We start from the raw sequence: 19,847 nt of genomic DNA, 5'->3' as shown, positions 1-19,847 counted from the left end.
CAGTTTTTGGCGACTCTGCTGGGGAAGAAAGTGAAGTTTCAGTGCTTTCTTTCCTTGGATATCTGAAGGTTACCTCCCTGAGGACGGAGGTTGGCAAATCTGATCTTTTTGGTAAAAGAAATCCAGTATAATTATGGCCTTGGCTACAACTCAATCATGGCAGCCGCATTTTTTTCCTTTTGGTCTATCTCATTTCACACTCATGCCTGCTAGGTCAAAGAAATATTTTCCTAAGTATGCCGGAAGAAGTGATCAAGATACGAACAACCACATTCGAGCATTCAAAACAGCTTGTGGGATTCTTGGTGTTTTGAAAGAAGATGTGTATGTATGTCTATTTGTTAAATCTCTTGTTGATGATGCCGCTATTTGGTTTCAGCATTTGGAAGATGGGTGCATAACTGGTTGGCATGTGCTGGAAAATAAATTTCTTGCAAGATTTAAACCAGCAGTTAATGTGGGTGATTTATTATGCCAACTCTTCAAGATTCAGAAAGGAGAAAATGAAGAAATAAGAAGCTTTGTGGATCGATTCATGTGAACCTTAGCAAAGATTCCACAAATTGATCAGCCCAGCCAAGATAACTTGTTGTCAATATTTATTGCAGCATTACATCCAGAAGTCAAATTTCATCTCAAAAGAAGTAAGGTATGTGATTTTGAAATTGCTAAGAAGGAAGTTGTAAGAATTGAAGATGATTTATTTTTATCTGGTTGTTTTCAACAAGACAATATTGCAAAAGTCTCTGGTCCAGATTTGAAATTAAAAAATGAGCATGCAAGCGATAAACTTTTACAGAAAAGAGTTTGCCTATATGAACAACAATATCATCCAGAGGCAAAACCCAAGATGAGAAGGCTTGTTTTAAAAAAAGTAAAACCGAAACCCTCTATTTCTGACTGTCAAATTACATCAGTTTTTCATGCAGAGGATTTAGTAATACCTCATTTATCTAAAAACAATTCTCACCATACAATGGGATCATATCACCTGCATGTCAAATATGATGATAGAGATTCTCAAGAAGTCGCACCTGAAGAAAATAGTCCTTCTAATATAATAGGGTGTTGTTGTTCACACAATGAGAATAATAGCTAACATATTTCCCAATCAGATAATTCTATGAAGCATCTAAGTATGCCTCCTATAGAGGAAGAGCCGGCTGAAAATGAGTTAAATACAAGCTTGCCAATGGATACCTCTTAGCCAATCTTTGAATCTTCTTCTATTGAATTTTCTAATGCTGTTTCAGCAATCAGCATTAATCAGGAAAGCATGTCAAATCAGTATGACAAAGGAAAGATTCATGAGGAAGGAATGAAAGGCATCTTTCAAGGTGATGGAGAGGTAGAATATGAAGCCTTTTATTTCATTTCTCTTCTTCCCAAGAAGAATGGTCATAGCAAGAGGACTTCTACATTCCTATGAGGTGTTCAAATGCTGATTTGCAGCCTAAGGTTAAACCCCAGCGAGGTAGTCTTCATAAATCAGAGGAAATCACACTCACTTGTGACAACAAAGGTCCCCAAATGGAAGAACCTCTCACATGCTTGGTTAAAAGAGACTCTTTTCAAGCAATGAATGGATCAGCAAGTAATACAAAAACAAAGTTCGAAGAGCTAGATGATAAGTGGGCATGGAATGAACTTAACTCGCTATATGTACCAACAGGGTTTCATGAAGATGACATTGTTAGAGAAAACCCTCTGTTCAGAATGCAAGAATCACCTCCATGTGGGAAAGAATATTTATTTCTCTTTGGCATGGAGAATGCTAAAGCAAGTATGTTGCAAGGAAAGTCCCAAGGACCATTAAAAGTCTTAGCAAACACATTATCTCACAGTGAAGAAATGTTGTCTTGCTTTCTATCAGCATGCAAGGAAGGAATAGCTCTCATGAAAATTTCAGGTATAAGCCTTTCAAATTCCTCTACTTTAGATAAAGAATTTTCAAACTTTCTTTGAGCAAAAGATGATGGATTTATCTGGACTGAGATTGACCATATGTTTGAAAAGACTCACTTCTACCTTGGGGTGTTTTGAATTCTAAAAAGCCTCTTTTGTGTGCTGATCCCAAGGGTATGTGTGCTGAAAATGACATAATCCTTGCTTTGAAAATTCTTGAACAAGCTCTATTTCAGTGTATTGTTGGAAAAGGACTTGAAAATTCTTTGCAGAGTGACCAAGAAAACTTAGAATTTTATGATGAGATATGGATCTTTGGGCCTGATGATTGGTGGACAAGGTTCCTACATGTGATCAGCCTGAAATACCAAGAAGACAAGTTTGCCAAATGGAAGTGTTGAGTTGCACCATGCCAGTAAAACTCGCTGTTCAGGATGGGATCTTTCTTCTCACAACTAGTGAATGGCTTTGTGTAAGTTTTTCCTCAGCTCTGGTCTAGTGGTGAGTTCTTCCTACCTATGTACATTTGTAAATATTTTCACTCTCTAAGTTTTTGGTGGTGTTTAGTGTAGCTATTCGGTGGTTGTGTTGTTAATTTTCTTTGGTTTGCTAGTTTTTGGCTTGCTATTAGGTTTGTGTTTTGGTGTTGTCCCCTATTCCCTTTCTCTGCAAACATTCTCCTTTCTTTGTTCCCATGACTATGTTGCCCAATTTCTAGACATTGGTCTCAACTAGAGATTGTTGGATTCTTTGTGTCCCTCACGGCCCACATCCCCAATCAGAGCTAGTTGTTACCATGCTTTTAGTACCCACATTCTAAACTCCCAAGCTAACTCTGCAAAGTTGATTTGGGTTGGTTTTTGATTTCTGATGATAGATTATGAACTCTAACCTGTGAGGAAGATGGAGTTATGAAGGTATGCTGAGGTGGAACCATCAAATTCAGAACTTCAATTTTTTGCTTCATTTTAAGATTGGGTTTGTAAAAGGATGAATTGTTAATACATTCCAAGGTGTAGCATATCTTTGGAGTCGAACTTGAACTTGAACCAAAGGTTTCTACTTCAACTTCGTGTTCGATTCTGCAGAGTCAAAAATTTTGACAGCATTAAAATAACAATAACAATGCAGGTGACATAACTTTTAACTCCGTTGTGGGATCTGATCAAATTTTGGATATGTCGTTCAAAATCAAGTTTTCTAAAGGTCCACCAAGGCGATCTTCAAAATTTGGTAAAAGTCAAAAGTTATGACGGACTGAATACAGGTCTGTTAACATACCAGCAAATGCAAAATGTTCTACAGTCAGAAAAATAGTCATATTGTGGGGCCCAAAGATTTTAATCCAATTGTTGGATTGAGCTTAATTTTGGATATGTTTGAGGAAACATAGTTATTTAAATTCCCTCCAAGCCGTTTTGTAAAATTCACAACAGATCAAAAGTTATGACTATTACAAGATCATGACAGTAACCTGTAACCAGCATACGCCACCTTTCCAACATGCACATGCAATTTATATTTGTAGTGACAGGTGTCCATAAGAAGAGTTTGGATGAATATAAGAAATATCATAATGTTTATTAAACATTATGTTTATCTTTTTCTGATACATCACTCTTACTCAATAATGGACAGTGGAATATGAAAGGTTGGGAGCATTTTCAAGAAATAGTTATTCAAACTGAAAAAGAATCGACAGAAGGAGAAGATAAATAGTACAGAGAATAATGAGAGAAGGGTTCTTCTTTTTCTGTGGAGGATTTCTATAGCTGCTGCTATAGGGAGAAGAGATTTCTATTTTGTAGTAGAGGAAGCAGTTTTATTTTATGCAGATTGATTGTAATAAGGGGATGGAACAGTACTATTATTGTTTTATCATGCCTCTGAAATAAAGAGGGACATTAGTGTGTTTGATTTTATAGTCATATACATTTGTGCTTCTGATCTAAAAGGATTTTGGAGTCCTTTTATTTCTATTTCAGATGCAGATCTTTATTATTATGTCAGATGTGATATATGCAATCTTATGGTTATGTATTCACACTTTTGCATAAAGATGTTTACAGCTTTCTCTCTTCCAATTTTCTCTGCAATGTGAAAGACTTGGTGGATAGTCCTATGGCTATTTGCTGGTTTTTCTCTCATTATCAACTTATTAACCTTATAATCATGTTCATCTCATGTTTATGAGTGGATGTTAGAAAGCCTTGGTGTCTTCTGGTAAAAGGCATAACTAGCTATTAAAATTATTTGAATATATTTCTAAGAGGGAGCTTTACCTCTCAATTCAAAGGAAAGCTATCAATATCATGATAGTATTTCCAACCGTTAGTGGCAGTTGTTCTTCTATTTGGGCATTTGGAGTCATTCTTTATATTTAATTTTGGAAGGACAAAACTGTTTACTAACATATACACACATACATACATACATATATCAAACATTGAGAAGGGGTTATATGGATTTTTATCAAATAGATAAAAATAACAAGACAAATAAGTAAATGTCCTGAAACAAGACATTACAAGTGGTATCAGAGAATCAAATCTGCTAACCTATGAGACATATCTACAAAAGGATTGGTCATTTTTAGAGATGGAAAATGTTTATCATAATTTTTTATTAGAGGCAAAAATCCAATAGTTGAATACAACTATTTTTTGTTGCTATAGAAGGCTTGACTCATTACTCTTTGCATAATTTTTGGGAGAATGTTGGAGCATTGTTTCGAGACTACTATTAGCCTCATTAAAGATTCATCTAGCTATCTATCATATTATTGACATACAATGCAATAGTCTCTTATCATTGCAATGCTAAGATTATACTCTCACATTATTGACATGCAATGCAAGAAGCTATAGCCACTATGTGATCATGTGCTAGCTGGTACGATGTCCAAGGCAGGAAAAGGGTCTTCCATGAAGCAAGGAAGGTGGTATTTTTTTTGCCAGATCTGATGGATCTATCAATCCATTGTAGTAAAAAAGAAAAGCTCATGGAAGTATTTTAGACACGCCCAGAGCTGTATCAAGGTTTTGTTCAAAGCCCACACAGGGTTTTCTTCCCTTCAACATTGGAAAAATAATGGTAGGGAGCTTAAATAAATATAGCAAGGGAGACCATGGAAATGCCTCAGATCACCATGGCGGTGCCTTAGATCTCCATTAGCTCAAGTAATTTTGTTCAAATGAAGATAGACACTCAATGGTTCTCAGATTATCAAAATCAAAATGGATCGAGTGTTGTTAATAGTCATGATAAACATGAAGACAATAATAAGGTTAGTTTATCTAAACTAGATTGTAATGGCCAATAGCACCAAACTGATCTACTTGGTGAGAATTCCACTGCATTAAGTGAAAATGGGAATCCATGTCAACATTCTATTGAGAGGGACAACAATAATGGGTAGCAACATTTGAATGAAAGTGAAGAAACCCTAAATTGTAGTATTTTTTATAATATTCCTCTCCAAGTTAGATTCCATGTTGCCAACTACACCACTTTAGAAATCATATTCCACAGATTAGATTGGCATTTTTTATTGCAATATTTAGACTCCAATTTGGAAAATTTAGCATGGCATTTGTATTTAGAGAAAGCTCCCAGATCAGACGTGCAATTTTTTGTAAATGATAAAGACAAGAAAATGATTTCTAACAATAGTAAAGATGGAGAAGTGTGCAGATGCCTTGATAATGGGTGTGCCAAATTGATTGAGGGAGATGCATGGTCTAGTATCTATCACAGTTCAATCATTGAGATGGGTGAACTAAATCAGTCATTGCAATTGTCTTGTGGACATGCATACCACTCTAACTACATTGTTAAATGGTTGGGATCTAAAAGCACTTGTCCACTCTGTAAATATCAAATACCTATATGATTCTAACCATTTCAACTATTTCTTGAGGAATAAGTTCTTTGTGTGATTACTTCCTTTCTTTTATTTTCATTTATAAGATGTGAGAAGCTTCCCAAATTTATAAGAACTGATTTTGGTGGTTGTGTGTAAAGCTCATGGTAGTGCCTCAAATCACAAATACAGGAAGGGAAACCATGTTCCACTTTACACCAACAAAGTGGTCCCTTTAGTAATCCCAGGTAGGGTAGACTTTGATTAAATGTAAAATTGTAAGGCTCTTAAGTTTTGTTAATTATGTGCCAATAGTGGAATGTTGTTATGGTTAAGTTGTTGAGTTGATATCCTTGCCATCAAGGTTCAAATCCAATGGGGATGAGGTCCCCCATTTCTAGCCTCACTGGTTCATAGCTCTAGGTCAAAGTGTTTACCCCTCTTTAAAAAAAAAAGTTTTGTTAATTTTGTAGAATTGGCCGAGAAATCTAGAGATCATGGTTATGGGCTGAAGGATTGAGTTTTGAATTGGTTAGATGTGTAATTAATGTTTTAGGGGTTTTTGTGTACCAATGTTAGATGGAGGAGTGTGTGTTAATTGCAAAGTGTAAGTGTGGAATTTTAACTTGTTTTGAGTGAATCTAGAGGTCCCAATTTTGGATCTATGGTCTTTTCCTTACAATTATGGAGTTTGTACCAAGCATCACATGAGGATATTTTATTATTGACTTGGATATTGATACAAACTAATTTATATTTATTTTGAATATATTTGTGACATTATAAGAATATGATATTAAAATTTTTTTGATATTATTAATATTAAAAATTATAATAATTAGTGAATCAAATTACCTCCCAAGTAGATCACCTTGATGGATGTCAAGCATTGCCATCAAGGTCAAGAGGGCCAAATTTTTGATCTTGGGCTTAGGTAGGATATTGAAAGAAGAATAAGATTACCATCTAAGTAGATCACCTTGATGGATGCCAAAGTGATGTTGTCAAGGCCAAGAGGGCCAAAGTTTTGCTCTTGGGCTTAGATTGGGAAAGAAATGTTAAGATGGACATCTAAGTAGATCACCTTGATGGAATGGTAGAATATTTCCATCAAGGCCAAGAGGGCCAAAGTTTTTCTCTTGGGCTTAGATTGGTTAAGTTAAGAAACATTGACATCATATCAAGCTAATTCAACTAAGAATCATCCAAGAAGACCACCTCATTGGATGACTGATGCCTCCCATTGAGGCCAAGGGGGCAAAATTTTTGCTCTTGGTCTTGGTAGGATATTTCTTTAGAACTACTTTATCATGACTCATCTTTCCTTTGGAGCTATTATATACATGTACATGCTAATAATTATTAGTGCTTGCAGGATCCATGATCAAATAGTGTACTGGGGAAGTATATTTTATAAATCATTCCCTTTACTTCATTGTGAAAAATAAATTATAGAGAATCGATAAAGAATGTATGATGTGTCTGCATCGTGTATGCTTCGTGTCTTCATCTATCTGCATCGTGTATGCTTCATCTGCATTCATCTGACTACCTTATATTTTCTTCATGTTTTAATTTGTTAAAGATGTATACCTCAAAATTCTTTCAAGTCTTTTATATGAAAATATGTTTTGTATCCATAAAGGAATTTATTTATGGAATCATTTTTGCTTGAGGACAATCAAATTCGAGAGGGAAGGACTGTGATATCCCCATTTTGACATATAAATTAAATAATAGATAAGTATTATACATAAAGTTTATAATATTAAGATAATCAATAATGTATAAAAATATTATAATTATACTAAGATACAAATATGAATTATATCATAATAATATAATTATAAATATCAACTATGTATATATGAATATTATTATATATCCATATATATGTATATATATATATGTATATATTAATTATCTATAGCATATAATTGGATATTTAAATGTCATGCTATAGATAATTAATACATACATACATACATACATACATACATACATACATACATACATATATATATATATATATACATACTAGTTTAAGTACTATAGTATATGACAATTATATCTTTGTTATATATTAAAATAATATTGTTATAAATAATTAAAAAGATTCATATATAATTAATATAATAATATATAACATAGTCACCTTATTAAATATAATTAACATTAATGAAAGGACATGTCTCTATGAAATACCATATATATATATATATCAAACATTGAGAAGGGGATATATTGATTATTATCAAATGGATACAAATAACAAGCCAAATAAGTAAATTTCCTAAAACAGTACATTACACAAAGGAAGAAATTAAGCTTGGAAAAATAAGTCAACTTTGACTATTTTACACTTTCAGTTTAAGAATCTAGCATTAGTATATGATATTTAAACCATCTCATCACTATTTGGATTGCATAGAAATCTTCTTTCAAAGTGTTGAGGAGAGGGGAGCTCCTCTTCAAAATTGGATTAATTGTCAAAGAAATCTTGGATAGACCACTAGCTGGTGTTCTCCCATTGTCCGTGCAACCCTTTAGGGAATTCGTTACTCTCTTGCTTTGGAAGGTTTTCTCATGTGCTTCCTTTTTTTTATTGATGCTATGGAAGGAGTTACCAATTATCTATCGGATTCAATACAAGGATTTAAGCTTCTCCACTTCAGGCATGGACGACTTTTTTGAAGGATTTATTCCATGCATTTTAGGGGGATTTTTGCAGTGTCTTTTTGAGGAGATCAAGATTTATCTACCAATGGAAATCGACTCCAAAATCCTTCATTTTTGCAATGATTTATCTTTACACAGTATGAGGTATGAGTTATGTATCTAGTACTGGTTTGTGTTCATCCTTTTCTTAGATTGATTTTACTCCAATTAAAGGTACTTTCTCAATCTTTTGAGAATGTTATGTATGTAAATACTTTGTGCCATTTTAGAATGACTTGGTTAAAAAGTCACATGATATATTTATCTCCTTTTTAACTTTGTTTTGGCTATCTGAATGGCCACACCACAACCAATGAAGTGTCATGATTTTTTCTATAATTGTACATCTTTCATTTCAAGTTCTATGATTTATTTATTTTCAAAAAAAACTTGATATTAAATTTTTAAAAGTTAAAATATTATAAATTAGTATCTAACAACATGCCTTTTATTTTAAGTTATATATATATATATATATATAATTTTTTAATTTTTTTTTTTAAATTTAATTTTTTTTTTAAATAATATTTAATCTTTTTAAGTTAAAATATTATAAAAGAATAGTAATATCTAATAAATTATAAAAAAAAAAATTATTTTTCTTATCAAAAAATAAAATAAAAATAAAAATAGTACATGTAAAAATATCAAATTAACTAGACATATTTTTAGTTTGTGTACTTCATTTTCCTCTCCCATCAACCCCTCATTTCCATCTCTTATTAATAAACAAACTAGAGTTTTAGTTTTCATTTCAATTTGTAGACTTATATTAGATTTGATTTAAGCATTTTTAATTGTCATGCAATGTGACTCTATGTATGTTTAGATTAGTCATAAGGGTTTTATCCCTATAGTTTTTCCTTTAACCTAATCACATTACAAAGTTTCCATTAGATTGTTTTCACTTGCAAGTGATTTTGTGTAGATTTGGGGGTAGAAGTAGTTTTGAGAATTGATTGGTGTATTTATGAAATTAGTTTCTAACATTCTTTTTTGAAGTAAAGGATGAATATTGGAATCCCTTAGAATAATAAATGAGTGCCTCTAATTGGGTAAGTAGAAACTATATCTATGGAATTTTTTTTGGCCTAGAAACAACAAGTAAACAACACTAGGCTTAGCGATTTGTCAGAATTTGATGGTCATAATTTTGATGTAGTTGCAACTAGACAACATGATCTTCACAAATCAAGAAACGAGTAGAAATAAAGCACTCAACTTTTGATATTGAAAGAGAAGGTTGGAGATATGTATACAACAAACAAAACAAAAAATGGACTTCAAAATATAGATAAAACAATTACTTTGTAGTATTCATCAAGAACATACCTCTATGAAATCATTTCAAATCTACCACTTGCATATTGCCAATCTTCAAAACTTTATTTTCTTGGTAGGAACTTTTTTCTTGAAACTACCAAATATATTTTATCTTTGTAGTTGAATTCCTCAAAACAATAAAAAATCTTACTACCATGTATTCATAATTGTGGCTTCTCACCTTTTCTTGCTTCATTATATTGTTTGTGTTGCATATTTTCTCATCCATAATTATCTAGGTCACTCTTGCATGCTTTTTTAGATTGTATTATTTACATCATTCTAATGAATGCATAATCATGTCATTTGATAAGTGGCTTTCCTTTTCAAAGATTTTTTTAAAAAGGGAAACCCTATTTCAATTTATTCATATATTTAAATAAGTTTTAAATCATTTTTCTATAATATTTTTAGATGATACATATTCTTAAAATTTTAATTATATTTTTGTAAAAAACTATCTAAGATATTATTGTAGAGTCATTTGATTTAAATTTACTAGATATCCCCCAACATACAATCATGCAACCATGAAAATTAGCTAGTACACTATTTCAATCTTTTAGAGTTTGTGTCCTCTTGTTGCGTAAAATCTTGGCCATTAGCTTTTTTTTCACAAATTATATTTTATTACCAATTTTTTCACATCATCAATACATCAAATCTTGACTCAATAAGGATACTAACCTCCAATCTAATCGCCAAAATTTTGAATTGTCCATACAAATAGAACAATGTGCCTTTGATTGTATTTATTAATAAATACAAGATACAATATAGCTATTTTTAAATTTTAATTATAAAAATATATAAAAAATAAAGGTAAGTGAATTCTGTCATAGACAAAGACTAAAATAATTTAATTAGTCTACATGTTTAATTGATTTGGCTCATACATTTGTCAAACAACCTTCAAGTAATGTATAAACTCACAATTAAATGTCATGATTTACTTGTTGAGTTTATCATAAAGTAGTTCACCTAATTTTGAATCTTTGTTTAGATGGTCATCCTTAAACATCACATACTACAAAAAAAAATTAATCTTGTAAAAATTAGGTCAAATTCAAGAATATTTTATCACTTTTAGCATGGGAATCAAACCTTAGTATGTGATGTTCAAGCCATGGGCATTTAGATCTGTACACTTGTAGAAGTTTCAAGAAATTTGCATGAAAGGCTACATGTAACCAAAGAAAATTCCACAAGCTATTTTTTTAATGACTATTCACCTAAAATCCTTGAAAAAAGTAGAGGAAATTTCATGCTTTCATAAATTTGACACTGTGCACAAAATAATTCCACATTGGAGCATTTGAACTCTCACACCAATTATAATATGAGATAATGCATAATTTAATAGGAATCTATTGAAGTGGGTGATTTCTTGTAGTCATATAGTATACTACTATATTGACAAAAGAATTAATATTTGAAATAAACCAAAAGAAAATTAAGAAATGCAAGAGTATTGCTACCTATTATTATTTATATTTATAACTTTTTATATGGCAAGTGGGATGATTTTCTAACCATGATATCTTTCAAGGAAGTAATCCAAATCATTAACAAGGATACATAGAAGAGGATTTAGGGGAAACATTATATTTTTAAGGAGAGATCAATGATGGTCAATAAAGCATTGATATTAAAAAATAATATTTGTTATTTTTTTTACCGAGTATAATTTTTTAACAAAAACTATAGCTTTGCAACATATACATTTCATCTTCATCTTTTGAGAGTTTATAACTAGAAAAGATTGAGAGTATATATTAGAGTACCATGACTAAAACAACACCATTAAAAAAATGGTACTATATATTCATTGTGATCATTATATAGAAAAACTACTAATCCACAACAACATCCTTGGAAACTACTTTAGACCATCCCTAAGGGCCCAAGTGAACAATTGTTACCATCATAGGTAGAATAAATGGCATGAGTTTTTTGGTTCCCTCCAATACTTGTCCAAAGGTGGAAGGAATTGGTAAATTGGTTTATGAAATGTATACAAATTTAATTTCTCCTTTTAGCATTAGGGCATCGCCTTCCTACAACAACTCTATGAACTTTACATAATCAACTTTCGTCATTAGGGTAACCTACAATGATATGTTAGAGAACACAAGTCTCCTAAGAGACCCAATAAGATTTGTAGAAACATCGCATAATATGTTATCATTTCTTCTTTCCATAATAACCACAAGACATCAACTGAAATAAGAGACCAAAAAATATTACAACTACTTTTGGAACTCATGATTTTCCTTGTTATGATATTACTCACATTGAAATTATACTCAAAATTAAAACTAAATAGAGCCCAAGATTCTTTGGCAAAGGCACAATTAAAGAACATGGGGAGTAAGGATTCAAGTTGTCTATAGTATGGACAAATGTTAATGTTCTTGTTTGATTCAACAATGTGCAACTTGTGCAAGAGAAAGCACCAAAAGAAGCATTATTTTTTTGGTTCTACTAGTCTATGCCATAAGTTCACAAGAATAATTTTGTAGTCCTTGGGATTACAGGAGCAATTCTAGACAAGGTTGAGGTGATCACAAATATTCAAGCTGGAAGATAAGAAGTTGTAGATTAGTTTAGATCTAGTGTATAGGGTAAGGGGGTACCATCCTTCCAAGCTAAGGTTGGGCTCCTATCATCTTTGACATAGATATCTCTAGGGAGGAAGAATGGACCACAAGCATTCTTAATCATAAAATATGTTCTTTTCTAAGATTCAAGCAAGTTAAATCTTGAGGATAGGCATTCCCAATTGATAAGTGTTCCTTCTTCTAGGATATCTACGAGTGAACCGATTCCCAACCTATTCCATTTCTTTGCTGAGCATACCTGCATCAATGTTATCTAGGTGTTCCCCCATGTTTTAAGCTCCAACAAATAGACATTTCTTCATAGATTGTATTTTCCTTATTGATTATATCATTGTCCCTAATATTACCTCTCACCAACTCCCAACATCTCCATATTGCTTTGAACACATTAGAGCCTTTGAATCTCACTAAATTTTTTTCTATTAGGAGCTCACAAACATTTAGGTTCTTCTAGAAAGAGGCCTTGGATGGGCATCCTCTTGAGATATTATTTATAATTAGCTCCTTCTAGGGTTCATCTCCCTTTTTCTCCCCAGCTATCCACTTTACTGCTAGAGATTTGTGCACTTGTAGAAGTTTTAAGAAATGTGCATGAAAAGCTACATGTAACCAAAGAAACTTCCACTAGTTTTTTTTTATAGCTATTCACCTAAAACCCTTCAAACAAAGTAGAGGGAAATTCCACCCTTTCATAAATTTGACATTATGCACAAAATAATCCCACATTAGAGTATTTGAACTCTCTGAACAACAATTGTAATATGAGATCATGTTTAATTTAGTAGGAATCTACTAAAGTGGGTGGTTGGTTGTAGTCTTAGAGTTTATTACCATATTGACAAAAGAATTAATATTTGAAATAAACCAAAACCAAATTAAGAAATGCAAGAATATTGCTACCTATTATTATTTATACTGATAACTTTTTATATGCCAAGTGGGATGAATTTATGGCCATGATATCTTTCAAGAAAGTAATCCAAAGCATTAATAAGGATATAGAGAAGGGGATTTGGGGGAAACATTATAGTTTTTGAGGAGTGATAAATGATGGTCAATAAAGCATTGACATTCAAAAATAATATTTGTTATTTTTTTGTTATAATATGGTCCCATAATATTGGTTCTCACTTTTTGGCTAACTTTGACATTGAAATAAATATTTTTTTTATTAATTAGAATTTATTAATGGAACAAAATTTATCATTATGTTTCAATAAGATTGATTAAGGATGATTTGAGTTGCACCAAAATTTCCACTCTGTTTCTGTTTTCATTATGATGATAGACTAGTTGAACCTTTTTATAGGTTTTCACTACTCTTTCCCTTTCCATTTCTATCATGTATTTTAATTTATTAGAACATGCATTGTATGATTTGGATTTTATATCATATCAAGTATTATATTCATCTAGTCATTGGTTCCTCCTAGCCTAAAGATTTTTATATAATGTGTCCAATGGGTCTTCAGGCTTTCACACAACTATATATGAGCTCTCTAATTCAACTATGATGGATACTAGGTAGTATTTATTTTTATTGGGAATGTAATATTGTGCCTTTAATTAATTATTATAAATTATGTATATTGTGTTATATATTGTGGTTCTTTCCAAAAGACTTGGTCCATCACATCAATTGCAAGAGTTGGTGGAACAATGTAAGATTTCTCGCAATCCTTCACTTGCCTACATATTAGTTAGTCCCCTTTGTAAAATTCAAGGCATAAAATTATTCATCTATTAATATTTTTGCATATTATAGGGGGTATAATACATTGGAATATTCTCTTCATGGTCAATTGGTAGAAAAGGTAGATAATTAAACTATAACATGTTGGTTCTCAAAATTGGAAGTAACTAAAATTATATAGATCCCAAACTTTTGGCATAGATGGAGCTCCTCTAGTATGGGTAAGCTTCAATTTTAACTCCTCTTACAAATTTAGGTTTTCACTAAATATAATGTATACATTAAATTTATTCAAACAAACTAAATTCTAAATTTTATGTTTAGTTGATTATGGGAAGGGGATGAACCACAATAGATGAGTTTATGGTTGTCAAGAGTTGAATTGAACTCTTAAAAATTTAGACATTCTTTAAAGTGCAATTATATAAAAATATAAAGTATACACAATAAAATTTATGCCAAAAAAATCCAAATCTTATTTCTTTTAGATTCTTTTGAAGTTTAGTGTGTTGTGGGATGAGGTGAACCATGACAAGTAAGGTTGTGGTTGTCAATAGTTTGATAGACTAGCCCACCAACTATTATATTGCTTTAAGGAACAAAAATGAACTGAACCTCTTGGAACTTATCTTACAAGCTTTGAATTGTCTCCAACCTTTTTTCTTTGTGATTTGTTTATTTTACTTATAGAATCTTTGAATTCCAAATAATAAATTGATAATTAGTTGAATAAAATTCAATTTAGAGTTTATACTACCCTAATGTTTTGAACCTATTGCATAACTTCATAAAAAGACTTTGATTTCCACTTAAAACATATTTTTCATTAAAGAAACACAATATTAAAATTGGAATTAGTGGGTTCTAATGGCAAGTTGAGGATAATAATCCCTTTTTACTTGCAACTATCATTCAACTAAACAAATTACTAACTATTTTTTGTTAGATTAACCAAAAATTTTGTAGTCAGACCAAATTATTTCTATTTGATAAAAAAATTGTCCCTTTAACCAATTAATGAATTTAAGGGGTTTGTTGACAATTGGTAGAGAAAATAAAAGAAGTTAATTTGTGTTCCCAAAAAACATATGTGGAAATAGTGTTAGCCCTTTTCCATGGTGTTAAAATTGTGATTGAAAAAGGTTACAAGAAAATGATAGTGGAAGGTGATGCTCTCAATGTAATTAATATTTTGAACTAAAAAGATGATGTAGGATGGAATGGTAGGGATGCCATCAATAAGACCGTGAGGTTACTTGATACATAAAATGAAGTTATCTACCACCACATCTATAGGGAGGGTAATAATGTCACTAATAGGTTGGTATCTTAGGGAAGTACACTAACTACTTAAAAATATGGGAAGACATGCAATCGTTTCCCACAGAGGCTCATACAGTGATATTGCAAGATATAATTGTCATCTTGCACAATAATTACAATGCAATCGATGATAGTTAAATATTTCATTCTTAACATTACTTCTTGGATCTTGGGAAAGTTTTCCTTTCATGTTTCCCTATTTGATTTCTCATTGCCAAATTTATACTAGAGCTTTCTTGACTATAACTTTTCACTAACTAGGTTACCTATATATTGCGGGTTACAAGGTCTTGTCTTTGAGATATATGAGAGAGGTAGTTTTTGGATTAAAATGAGAGGAGAATTATATCAAATTGATCCCAACAAGTGTGAAGAGTTTAAAAGTGACTCCAAGGTGTGGGAAATAATTGAGAAAGGGATAATGATGACATATGTGGAAGGAATGAAGGAGTATAACCTAGAACTATCTCAAAAAAATGTGGATTCTTGGGAGGATGAAAATTTTACCATTGGTGATGTTTCTTTCCTAGTAATGTTATAATCTATTAGGGCTATTACTTAGGCAAGTACGAAAAGTGAGTGGAAAGTGGTATCCTCTATTCTCCTTAAGTTTGTCACTTTGGAAAGAAGGTACAAACGTTTCCATTCCCATATTTTTCCAATGCTTAGTCATTTAGAAGCAAAGTGTAAGTTTTTTTTTTCCTTCTATGTTTTCTCATATTTGTCATTGTCTAGTGAGAAATATAGGGTTAAGGGTAAAGCCACTCTCCACCAAAGCTTACTTTTTAGATTGTAAGATTTTCACTGAGATTTGACTCCCCAAGCTAGCATGTCCCCCAATTTTTAAGTTGAGATTATTTATTTAGTATTTATCCCCATTTCTTCCTCATCTAAGAAGTTACAAGCTAGCGAGATCCCCCAAAATGTGCCCTATATTTTGGTTATGAGGGTTATTTTTGATCGTAAGGTCAAGCATAAGAAGGTTTCTTAGTTGGAGCAACTTGAGAAAAGAATGGGATTTTTAGGTGACTTGACCTCTTCTTCTTCTTTCTCTATTAAGTCATCTTGGACCACAAATAAATCCACTCCTAATTCTGTGCCCAATGCGCCCTCTACCTCCTTATTCCATCCCTCCTGAAATAGTTGACTTAGTTACCTAGAGGACTTGCATATCCCTCGATTTGCATCTCCTAACTTGATCCCTAGAACTATTGATGGATACACTGACCTTGAAGCCTTGACCCTTAAGTTGAATGAGTTGTACATTTTTCATAAAAGACATAAAGCTATTACCAATTGGCTTCTCTGTCAACTACAAATTTCCAAAAGAAAAATAAACAAATTGGAGGCTCTTACAAAGGTTCAATGAAGGGTGAAGGATTAGACTATAGGTAAAAGGGATGATACACTATGGAAAGTGGCTAGATAATTTGGGAAAATAATTCACATTCGAGAACTAATTGAGGAGAAAATCTCATAAATTCATTCCCTTGTACCATCATAAGAGGAGGAGAATGAGACCCTCATAGTCCTGACATCAATGAAGTCCTAGGATAAGTTGGGGGTCCAAATCAAGGACCTTTCTTCCTAGTAGATAGTGACCCAAGATAGAGTGAATAAGGCCATTGGAAAAATTCAACAAGAGCTAGAGGAGAGAAAGCTTAAGAAAAAAGGGAGGGAGAAAATCCATGGTAAAGAGGAGGGTCTTTAGATTGTCACTAAGCATGACACTAGGTTGGGGGATGTGACTTCATCTCATCCTTCTAACCAACCTTCCTTCCTAGAGAAGCTTAAGGAGTTGAGAAAGTAGGTGTAGTGTTGGTATGCTTTTGCATATTTTTTGGTTTGTGTTGGTTGCAAGTTTCTCTATTGGTTCATTGTTGCTTGATTTGAGTAGTCTTATTTTTATGTTTTATAGTTTGGCTATGGTTTTAGCTTAGCACTTTTTGGTTGGTGCTAGTTTTGTAAGGTTTTACTACTTGTTAACTTATGACTATTTTTCCACTAGACTTGATGTTATCTTTTGTTGTAGGGTTTGGGTCCTCCTCCCAATCTACTTAATTAGAACTCATAACATAAATTTGTAAGAATTTAATAAACAATAAATATTTGTAAATACATTTATGTGAAGTGCTTATATAGATTTCTATGGTATGCACATGTATAATCTCCCGTGTCTTATGATCCTTGAATGTATGTGATGTGAAAATGAAATGCTCAAGCTCTCTTGATTTCAAGTTTTTAGGATAAAAACAAAGAGAGATGACTGAAACATTGGAGAAAACAATTTAGAACCAAGAGAACACGGGATCCAAACTTAATTTGGTCCTAGTTATAGATTGACTTAGGTCAACATATGCGTCAACTTGGGTTGAGCTATAGCTGAAGGAATCCTAGGTTCAGTAGATATAAGGCATTGAAGGTTGTATGAAAAGAATCATAATTGTTTTTTTTTTTTTCAAAAGATATGGAAAAAATGGCATTAATATAATACTTATGAGAGTCGTACATAGAAATTGGTGATGACTTAGATATTTGAGCAAAATTAATGGAAGAAGAGAAAGGGACCAAAACCACACTAAGGAGGGATAAAAGGTCTAAAAATAGGTGCTTCCATTTTAAGATGGTACAAAGCCTAAAGGAACATATTATGTGCACAGTGACTTGTTATCCCTCAAAAGTAGTAAGATTTGTTTTGGGAGATGAGATTTAGAAAGAAAGTTGAAAATATAGGTAGCATGGGGATAGAGTATCATAAATAATTATGGGATCCCATGCATGCTCAAATGGGAATAAATTGAGCATCTAACTATAGGCTCTTGTAATTTTGGATGGTACACATTGATATGTTATGTCTTCTTAGTTCTCTCCCTGAAATATAGGGTTAATTTTTTTATTGCACTTTTAACTATTCAAGTAATATTTATGGCATAATAAATATATTATATGTGTTTTTCTTTAATATTTCATAATTTTAAATCATGTGGTCAAAATAAAGTTATATGGTGAAAATTTACACACACATATCATTATTTTTATATTTTATATACTTAAAAAAATTTGTGATTATTTTGGATCAAAATATAAATTATTAAATTACATACTTTACATTTATTTTTTACATTTTGTACGAGCATGGCTGGCTAGTCACATGGGGTTTGACCCCTTTTTGGCACTTTGTTTTTTCCATAATTCGTAGCCTTCTATGATCCCCTTAACCCATTTTAGTTTTTGAATTTATGTTATTAGTTTGTTGGCTTTTCCTTAATCTTAGATGTTGAGCTCCTCACTCCCTTCACACAACTTCATTTTTATTCTCTTGATAAAAATACTTAATAGCATTTTAACCCTTAAATCTAGTTGATGAACTAATTTAAATTCTTAAAAATTATTTCTATATTTATCATAATTGTACACACCTATGGGAAGGATTCGTGAATAGATGTACCTTGTCAAGTCCTTAGAAAATATGGAATAACTGATAATGGAAAATTAAATTAAAATAGAGTTCTCTATGTAATCTTCTAGAGAAAGGGAAACTATTGACTCTAACTAGTTATATCATAGAAAAAGACACTTCTTAGAATTTTTTTCACAAATGGTAATCCTAATGATCCATAGCAAGAAGACTTATATTTGACGATGATATTTTACATCTCCAACACAAAAGACAAGAACTTAAACAACATCTACATATTAGTATCATTAAAGAAAATCTTGGAAAAATACTTCCCTACATAGCTAATGAACATATTCTAGGTATTGATAGTCTTCTAGTTTGATTCTTTGAAGATATATGGAATCATTACGAAATATTATGGTCAAGTTTATTAATAGGCTCTTTGCAAATTATTTTCAAGTCATTTAAAAAATTTCCTAAATAAGAATCATCTGAGAGTAAAATAGATACATTTTTTTTATATGAATGTTTATCATGTTAATGTAGCCAAGGAGAGAAGGAGCTCAAAAATTTAAGTCCAATACCTGCAGCAAGAGTCACACAAAGGAATCAATAATGAAAATAAAATTAAGAGATATGGAAGACAAACCTTCAATTATCATAAGTTCAATGACAATGGCTCTTCAATATGTAGTTGTACATTCCAAGCATATAGGCTTGATTACAAACATGAACTCTACTTTGTATTTAAATAACCAATTCACCTTAACTTTCCAAGAAGATAAATTACAATCCTTATAAAGACTTCATGAGGTATTAGCCGGCCTAGAATAGATTACATTCTCCAAGAATTATAAAATATACTTCAATATAGGGAAGGGCCTAAAGTACATATATCTCATCATATAATTCAAAATTAATCTATTGTAATCCAAAATATGAGTTAACACAAGATACAAGACCATTGAGATATACATCAACATGTATTACTAATTGGGAAAT

This window comes from Cupressus sempervirens, chromosome 7 (genome assembly GCF_028749045.1).
Source record: "Cupressus sempervirens isolate cs-2001-9-10 chromosome 7, ASM2874904v1, whole genome shotgun sequence".
Taxonomy (NCBI): domain Eukaryota; kingdom Viridiplantae; phylum Streptophyta; class Pinopsida; order Cupressales; family Cupressaceae; genus Cupressus; species Cupressus sempervirens.
The sequence above is the reverse complement of the archived record's forward strand: the minus strand, read 5'-3'. Positions refer to the sequence as shown.